This window comes from Pan troglodytes, chromosome 7, assembly GCF_028858775.2.
Source record: "Pan troglodytes isolate AG18354 chromosome 7, NHGRI_mPanTro3-v2.0_pri, whole genome shotgun sequence".
Lineage (NCBI taxonomy): Eukaryota > Metazoa > Chordata > Mammalia > Primates > Hominidae > Pan > Pan troglodytes.
Genome location: NC_072405.2, coordinates 38,612,466 through 38,620,583, shown reverse-complemented (window position 1 = coordinate 38,620,583; position 8,118 = coordinate 38,612,466). Strand labels below are relative to the sequence as shown.

Sequence of the window (8,118 nt, the reverse complement as noted above, 5' to 3'; positions counted from 1 at the left end):
CCCCTGCCTCATCCTTCCAAAGTGTTGCGATTACAAGCATGAACCACCATGCCTGACCCACAGTTTTTTGTTTTTAACCAGTGAATGTCTTTATTTCTCCTTCACCTTTAACGAATAGCTTTACTGGATATAGAATTATTGACTGACAGTACTTTTTAATTTCGGCACTTCATATGTCACCCCAGTGCCTTCTGGTCTCCATGATTTCTGATGAGACATTCTCTGTTAATCTTATTGAGGCCTTACTGTATGTGACAAGGCACTTCTCTCTTGCTGCTTTCAAGATTCCCTCTTTGTCTTTGTCTTCAACAGTTGGATTAGGATGTTTTTAGGTGTTGATCTCTTTGAGTTTATCTTACTTGGATTTTGGTGAGGTTCTGGATGTGTATATTAATGTTTTCCATCAAACTTGTGAAGTTGTAGGTCATTATTATTTAAGATATTAATTATGCCCCATTCTCTCTCTCCTCTCTTCTGGGACTCCCATTATGTATAAGCTGATATGCTTGATGGTGGCTCAAAGATCTCTGAGTCTCTTGTTTATTTTTATTCATTTATTTTCTTTCTATTCCTCAGATTGGATGATCTCAATTGACCTATCTTCAAGTTTGCTGTTGTACCCCTCTAATGAATTTTTTATTTCAGTTTTTGTACTTTTCAACTTCAGGATTTCTATCTGGTTCTCTTTTTAATATAATTTCTATGTCATAATTGATGTTGTACATATGGTGACACATTGTTTTCATGCTTTCCTTTAGTTCTTTAGACATATTAGTTCTTTGAACATATTTTTAGTAGCTGATTTAAAGTTTTTGTCTAGTAAGTGTAATGTCTGGCCCCCCTAAAGGACACTGAAAGTTTACTGGCACCATATTACCTTTTTTGACCTAGTCTTTTACCTTGTTTAGGCAGTCACAGAAGTCCACCCAATTTCAAGTGGGGAGTGGCAAAGCTCCGGAATTGCAGGTGGGACCACAAATGTTTCTGTGACCATTTGTGGAAAATATAATCTGCCACATTTACTGTTTTGGAAAATCAAGTCACTAATGGCAGCACTGCTTATAGTAGTCAAGTCACCAGTTCAATACACTTGTCTCAGCCTGCATTAGTACCATAAAGCATATATATGAAGTTTTTTTTTTTTTTTTTTTGAGACAGAGTTTCACTCTTGTTGCCCAGGCTGGAGTACAATGACACAATTTCGGCTCACTGCAACCTCCGACTCCTTGGTTCAAGCAATTCTCCTGCCTCAGCCTCCTGAGTCACTGGGATCACGGATGACTGTCACCACGCCCAGTTAATTTTTGTTATTTTTAGTAGAGACGGGGTTTTACCATGTTGGCCAGGCTGGTCTCGAACTCCTGACCTCAGGTGATCCACCTGCCTCAGCCTCCCAAAGTGCTGGGATTACAGGTGGGAGCCACTGCACATGGCCCAAGATGATTTTTAAGATGTGAGCCTTAAGCTCCTTCTTGGGTCTTCTGGAGTTGTAGTGGCCAAGCATTTTTATATTAAAGTATCTTTCATAAATTGTCTTTATTTTATGTATCTTTTATATAACAATTAGGACATTACATTTATTTTCTGCATTAAATAATTATTAAATTTTATAATTTTTTATTGAAGCATAACATATATGCTGAAGTACCCAAATCTTCAGTGTATAGCTCAAGGAATTTTTTCAAAGTAATAGTACTCATTTATTATCTCACAGTTTCTATTGGTCAGGAATTCAAGAGAAGCTGACTTGGTGGTTCTGGCTCAGAGTTGCTCATCAGGTTGGAGTCAGATGTTGGCTGGGACTGCAGTTATCTGCAGGCTTCACTGGGGCTGGAGGATTTACCTTCAGTGTGGTTCACATGGCTGGCAAGTTGGTGCTGGCTGGTGGTTGGGGGCCTCAGATCCTTTCTCCACGAGGCTCTCCCTGGGTTTCTCTGAGTGTGCTGACAATATGGTAGATGGATTCCCACAGAGCAAATAATCCGAGATACCAAGGTGGAATCAGCAATACCATTTATGATCTAGCCTTGAAAGCCACATGCCATCATTTCTACCATATTTTATTGGCCACACAGAGCCAACTCTGATTCACTGTGGGAGGGGACTACACAAGGGCTTGAATACCAGGAGGCTGGGATTACTGGGGGATGGCTACCACATTGCCCCATAGATGGATTCTATTCTGGGTTCCACAGGGGTTCCATAGTCACATCAGTGTCTTGCATCACCTTCTTTTTTTTTTTGAGACAGAGTTTTCCTCTTGTGCCCCAGGCTAGAGTGCAATGGTGTGGTCTTGGTTCATGTGAATCACTTCTTTTTTTTTTTTTAAATCAAAAATCACATTTTTTAAATTATACTTTAAGCTCTAGGGTACATGTGCACAACATGCAGGTTTGTTACATATGTATACATGTGCCATGTTGGTGTGCTGCACCCTGAATTACTTCTTAACTTCCTGTGTCTTGAATGTTGCATTGGTATTTTCCAACAATCACCCTTGGCTCCTCAAGGCTGTGCCCTCCTTAGTATCTTTGAGTTCTGAGAACACTGTTTATTACTAGCTAAGCAATAATTCCCATTGCCAAAGCTCCAAGGCTCATCTGCCTGTTTGTCTGGAGGTTTTCAAATAGACAAGGATGTGTTAATGACCTAGTACGTTATCTGTTAAGTTTTGGCAGGCAGCATGGAAATGTGACTTTTTAAATAGGAAAAATAAAATTGTAATTTTATTCTTAAACAACCACAATTACTTACTAATGGTATGTGTGCCTGTTGGGCAATGCACAGTTCCTCAAACCGTAGAATCAAATTAGACATTGCTATTCACATTTCCTGTTCCACATTGATATTTACACACTACTTACTTTTTTTTTAATAAGGGGAAATATTTTTAATTTTAAAAGTTTTTAATTAAACATTTTTTAATAAAAGGAGACACTGATGAACACTTTGTTTTCAATTTTGTACGCTTACTAACAATATTCCAAAGAATGTCTCATACAAATATCCTTGTTCATATGTGGGAGTGTTTCACAACAGTTTATTAGAACTGGAATTTCTGGCTCATAGAACATTTGCATTTCCAATCTTACTAGGTAATTCTGAGTTGTTCTCCATAGTAATTTACTCACTTATGCTCCTAAAGTGTTTAAGAATTTCCCTTTTGTCCATTCTTGCCAAGTTGAGTATTATTAAACTTCTCCATGTCTGCCAATCTGATGGGTGTGAATTGCATCTCATTTTTTAAAAAATTAGGGTAAATTACATCTAACATAACAATCACCTGCATCTCATTTTTTTCCAATATTAAACACAGTTTTATTTAAGACATTGCATTTTCCACTTACAATATAGTGCTTATAAAGTGCAATGTTATTTCCTTCCCTTGTGTACATGTTCCATATTCAAGTATTGAGAATGCCCAGTAATTTACTATAGCAGCTGAACTTTAAAAGCTGCCACAGAATTTGCTACAAATTTAAGTCCTTCCATATTTTCACTGTGTGGAACAATGCTACATCTTTTCTTGGGTTGGCTTAATTAACCTCTTCAATGGTAGGCCCTGAGGAAGCACCGACAGAGGGAGGAGCTCCACTACCAGGGTATCCCCCAGGCATTCCTCCTGGTATGCCTTCTGCACTCTGGTACAGCTTGGTAATGATGGGGTTGCAGACTATCTCCAGCTCTTTCTGCTGATGTTCACATTCTTCCTTCACTGCGGTCTGATTCTGTTGATAATTTCATTACACTTGTCAAGAATCTTCTGCTTGTCTGCATTGTTCATCTTGCCTTGAAGTTTCTCATCTTCAACAGTGCTTTCATGTTGAATGCATGGGACTCAAGTGAATTCTTGGATGACACCTTGTCCCTCTGCTTCTTATCTTCAGCTTTGCACTTCTCAGCTTCCTGGGCCATAGCTCAATATCTTCCTTGTCCAAATGGCTCTTGTCATTAGTGACAGTAATCGTGCTCTCTTTTTCTACTCTTGTCCACAGCAGAGACACTGAGGATGCCATTGGCATCAATGTCAAAAGTGACTTCGATCTGAGGAACAGTGGAGTGCAGGAAGTAGGCCTGTGAGTTCAAACTTGCCAATCCATTGAGACAGAAAGTAGATTGATGTTTTCTAGAGGGAGGAATAAGTGAATGGAGAATGATGGCTAGTGGATATGGGATTTCTTTTCAGGTTGATCAAACTATTATAATATTTTTGTTGTTGTTTTTTGTTTGTTTGTTTTTGAGACAGAGTTTTGCTCTTGTTTCCCAGGCTGGAGTGCAGTGGCATGATCTCGGCTCACTGAAACCTCTGTTTCTGCCTCCCGCGTTCAAGCGATTCTCCTGCCTCAGCCTCCCGAGTAGCTGGGACTACAGGTGCACAGCACCACGCCTGGCTAATTTTTGTATTTTTGGTAGAGATGGGGTTTCACAATGATGACCAGGCTGGTCTTGAATTCCTGATCTGAAGTGATCCTCCTGCCTCAGCCTCTCAAAGTGCTGGGATTAAAGGTATGAGCCACCGTGCCCGGCCAAACTATTGTAATATTAGAAAACAGTGATAGTTGTATATACCAAAACACATCAAATTGTATGTGTTAAAAGAATGACGTTTATTGTATGTTAATAATATCTCAATAAATTTGTGATAAAATAAGATGAAAATGCATTTCAAAATTCTTTCCTTTATGTTTCTTTTATATATCACACTTAGAAATGGAAATGGCTTTTTCAGGGAGAAAAGCCATCTAGAGACCTTGTGATGTGGTTTGGATGTTTTCTATCTCCAAATGTCATGTTGAAATTTGATTTCCAGAGGTGAAGCTGGGACCTGGTGGGAGGTGATTTGATCATGAGGACGGATCCCTCATGAATGGCTTAGCACCATTCCCTTGGTGATGAGTGAGTTCTTGCTCAGTTAGTTGATGTGAGATCTCATTATTTAAAAGAGTCTGGGATCTTCCTCTTCACTCTCTTGCCATGTGATACACTGCTCCCCTTCACCTTCCACCATGATTGTAAGCTCCCTAAGGCTCATGCCATAAGCGAGACGTTTGCGCCACACTTCCTGTATAGCCTGCAGAACCATAAGCCAAAATAAACATCTTTTCTTCATTAAAAAAAAAAAAATTTAAAAACCCCAAAACTTGCCAAACAGGTTGTAATCCTTGGTCATGGAATGCTCATCTCTATAAACCTGAATAAGCACACCAGGCTGGTTGTCAAAATAGGCAATGAAATTCTGTGTCTGCTTGGTAAAAATGGTAGTATTGTGCTTAATGAGGACAGTCGTGACTCTGTCATCAGTTTCAATACCAAGGGAAAGAGGAGTGGCATCCAACAGAAGCAAATCTGGAACATTTTCAGACTTGTCTCCAGATAGGAGGGCTGCCTGGACAGCTGTGCCATAAGCAACAGCTTCATCAGGGTGGATGCTCCTATTCAGTTCTTTTCCATTGAAGAAGTCTTGGAGAAGCTTCTGAAGGTTGGGCATATGAGTAGAACCACCAACCAGGACAATATCATGAATCTGTGACTTGTCTAGTTTGGTGTCTTGAAGGGCTTTCTCTACGGGGTCGATGGTGCCATGGAGCAAGTCAGTTCTTCAGGTCAGTTCTTCAAATCAGGCATTGGTAATGGAGGTATAGAAGTCGATTTCTTCATAGAGAGAATCAATCTCGATACCGGCCTGGGTGCTGGAAGAGAGAGTATACTTACCATATTCACAAACCATAAGAAGGTGTGAGATAGCTCTTTTGTTCTCACTGACATCCTTCTTTTTTTTTTTTTTTTTTGAGATGGAGTCTTGGTCTGTTGCCCAGACCGGAGTGCAGTGGTGTTAGCTCACTGCAAGCTCCACCTCCCGGGTTCAAGCGATTCTCCTGCCTCAGCCTCCCAAGTAGCTGGGACTACAGGCACATGCCACCACACCCAGCTAAATTTTGTATTTTTAGTAGAGATAGGGTTTCACCATGTTGGCCAGGCTGGTCTCAAACCCCTGACCTTGGGATCCGCCCTCCTCGGCCTCCCAAAATGCTGGGATTACAGGTGGGAGCCACCATGCCCGGCCTCACTGACATCCTTCTTATGCTTGCGCTTGAACTCAGCAATAAGATGGTTGACTATTTGGTTGTCAAAGTCTTCTCCACCCAAGTGAGTTCTCTGGGTGTAGATTTTTTTTTTTTTTTGAGATGGAGTCTTGCTCTGTTGCCCAGGCTGGAGTGCAGTGGCACGATCTTGGCTCACTGCAACCTCTACCTCCTGGGTTCAAGTGATTCTCCTGCCTCAGCCTTCCAAGTGGCTGGGATTACAGGTGCACACCACCACACCTGGCTACTTTTTGTATTTGTTTTTTAGTAGAGATGGGATTTCACCACTTTGGCCAGGCTGGTCTTGAACTCCTGACCTCAAGTGATCTGCCCACCTCGGCCTCCCAAAGTGCTGGGATTATAGGCATGAGCCACAGTGCCTGGCGTTCCAGCTGTAGATTTGATGTCAAAGATCCCATTCTCAATAGTGAGGATTGATACATCAAAAGTGCCACCTCCCAGGTCAAAGATCAGCATAATTATTTCAGCTCCAACCTTTCTCTGTCTAAGCCATAAGCAATAGCACCTGCAGTTGTCTCATCGATAATTCTAAGTACATTGAGACCAGCAATAGTTCCAGCATCTTTGGTAGCCTGATGCTGAGAGTCATTAAAGTCAGCTGGCACTGTGACCTCAGCATTGGTAACTGTTTTCCCAAGATCAGCTTCTGCAATGTCCTTCATCTTTGTTAGAACCATAGAAGACATCTCCTCCTCTGGGTAGAAGCTTTTTGTCTCTCCCCTGTCTCCTCCTTGGACCTTCGGCCTGCCAGCATCATTCACCACCATGAAGGGCCATTGCTTTATATCACACTGGACAACAGCATCATGAGATCTGCATCCAATCAGACATTTGGCACTGAAAACTGTGTTGGTGGGGTTCACTGCAACTTGATTCTTTGTGGCATCACCAACCAATCATTTGGTGTCTGTAAAGGCGACATAGCTTGGAGTAGTTTGGCTTCCCTGATCATTGGCAATTGTCTCTATTTTTCCGTGTTGGAAAACACCCACACGAGAGTAGGTGGTGCCAAGATCAATACCAACTGTAGGTCCCTTAGACATGGTTGCTGCTGTGTAGGTCCAGCTCGGACAGTGAAAAAAGACACAGAAACCCCAAGAGCTGCAGGAACCCCAAGAGCTGCAGGCACGTTCCATGAGCTGCATCTTTTTTTTTTTTTTGAGACGGAGTTTCACTCTTGTTGCCCAGACTGGAGTGCACCGGCATTATCTTGGCTCACTGCAACCTCCGCCTCCTGGGTTCAAGCAGTTCTCCTGCTTAGCCTCCTAAGTAGCTGGGATAACAGGCACCTGCCACCACACCCGGGTAATTTTTTGTATTTTTAGTAGGGACGGGGTTTCGCCATGTTGATAGGCTGGTCTCGAACTCCTGACCTCAGGTGATCCGCCCGCCTCAGCCTCCCAAAATGCTGGGATTACAGGCGTAAGCCACCGCGGTCAGCCACATCTAATTTTTGATTTAGATTTTTCTGGAGATAATTGTAGATTCATATACAGCTGCAAAAACAAATACAGAGAGATCCCTTGTTCAAGGAGGTATTTTTTTTAGAGAGATGAGGGTCTTACTATGTTGCCCGGGCTGGACTTGAACCCCTGGGCTCAAGTGATCCTCATCCTGTGCCTCAGCCGCCTGAGTAAGCTGGGACTATAGTTATACGCCACCATGCCTGGGTTTCAATGGCTTTTTATGTAGGAATGTAGTCATGTAGCCAACACTCACATCAACACACATCCATTCTCAGCACCCTCGAAGGCTCCCTCATGTCCTGCCCAGTCAATACCTATCAAAAGTAAATATACTGACTTAAAATTTTTATTTTGGCTGGGCACAGTGGCTCATGCTTATTAATTCCAGCACTTTGAGAGGCCAAGGCAGGTGGATCACCTGAGGTCAGGAGTTCGAGACCAGCCTGGCCAACATGGTGAAATCCCTTCTCTACTAAAAATACAAAAATTAGCTGGGCATGATGGTGGACACCTGTAATCCCAGCTACTCAGGAGGTTAAAAATACAAA

General features: G+C 42.0%; 1 pseudogene; it reads right to left on the bottom strand.

The window, feature by feature from the left end:
* Positions 1-3,450: 3,450 nt before the first annotated feature.
* Positions 3,451-7,330, bottom strand: LOC745580 (heat shock cognate 71 kDa protein-like; annotated as a pseudogene).
* Positions 7,331-8,118: the final 788 nt, after the last annotated feature.